The sequence below is a fragment of the Bos grunniens genome, chromosome 4, assembly GCF_055505025.1.
Source record: "Bos grunniens cultivar Pamir isolate PY7600 chromosome 4, Bosgru_T2T1.0, whole genome shotgun sequence".
NCBI classification, from domain to species: Eukaryota; Metazoa; Chordata; class Mammalia; order Artiodactyla; family Bovidae; genus Bos; species Bos grunniens.
The window spans coordinates 72,185,718-72,187,371 of record NC_141168.1 but is presented as its reverse complement, the minus strand read 5'-3'; positions in this window follow the sequence as shown (position 1 = coordinate 72,187,371).

The window sequence follows — 1,654 nt, the reverse complement described above, 5'->3', positions numbered from 1 at the left end:
CTACTGCAGCTGTTCCCTTGGTCCAGCTGGTTCCTACCTCACACCAGTGAGAACTGGTGTGGTCAGAATTTCTGAATTTTCAAGCAAACCCAGAAATAGGTTTACCCCAAATTATAAACATTAGCAACTAATTTTAATAATTACAAGAAAAATACAGCCGAATAAGAATTGTCTGGGGGCTGAAAAGGGTTTGAGAGCCCTTAGCTTGAGCCCTCCATGACAAAAGATAAATTTTATCCTACAGAGTTCTGAGAAAACTAAGTTTGGACCATAGTCCCATAAGAATCCAACACTCTTAAGAATGCTTAAGTGGCTAGGATGTTTGAATGAGGAAGAGCAAAATGTCTGGAGACATTTTTATTTGCCACGATGGGTGGGAATGCTCCTGGCATTTATCTAGTGGGCAGAGGCTAGTTGAAAGTTGAAAATGAAAGTCGCTCAGTCATGTCCGACTCTTTGTGAACCCATGGAGTCCATGGAATTCTCCAGGCCAGAATACTGGAGTGGGTAATCGTTCCCTTCTCTAGGGGATCTTCCCAACCAAGAGATCAAATCCAGGTCTCCCACATGCAGGTGGATTCCTATAATGCAGAGAACAGTTCCCACAGCAAATATTCATCCAACCAAAATGACAATAGTGCTGAGGTTGAGAAATCAGCTCTAAGGCACTGATTTACCCCCAGAATGACGCTCTCAGGCAAAGCTTAAAATGCAGCTCCTTGGGTTCCCACCCAGGCTACTCAGTCTTAGGCCCTGTGAGTAACACTCAGATACGTACATTTTAGAAATCTGCCCTGGGGATGTTAATGCATGCTAAAATGTAAGAGCTATTGACCTAAAATAATAGAATCTGAAGAACTCATTTATATCTAGAGAACTACCATCAAATGTTTAGCAAGGATACATGTTTAATGATAACAGAGAAAACTTTTCAGCTGCAAAATACTGCAGAGACAAAGCAATAGTATCAGAATAATCCACCCACAATCACAACCTGCTCCAAAAAGACAGGGGAGTTATAAAGAAGATAAACTGTCTTCAAGGCTTTACCCTCTAAGTAGTAAAGATAATTTCCTAGACTGCTGAAGGTATTTTTTAAAAGTTTGTCAATATGAAAAACAAATCAGCTCTAAAAATCACAATTTTAAAGGCAATCTGTGTTCCTAAAGTATTGCAAATTCAAGAATTTGAAATTGAGATATATGAAATTAAAGAGAATTTATTATAAATATCCTTACTACCAGTACATGTCATAGCAATGGGAAGCTAATTTAAGCTTTATAAAACAACCTGTATGTAAGTTTGTTTTGTCATGTTCTATTAACCCTAAAAGTGTAAATTTTAAAAGAAATACTGCCAGGAACTCTCCCTCTCTTGTGGGGTGCATTAGAAGCTCCCTCATTCCAGAAAGGGCAATAGATACACCTTCCCTCTTCTTTGTCCAATTAAGTCCCCTCTAGGAGTTGCTCTTATTCATAGAAGTGCATCCCACCCCTTGAAGGTCGGGAATGTGTGCTGGTCATCATCCCTAGGACATAAATGGAAAATTCAGCCCAGAAACATAAGTACAGATAAGGGGAGCTTTGTCCCTGGGTTGATGTAATAAGAATTTCAAGGCTGTAAACCCAGATAAGCAGTTTGAGAGAAACAACTT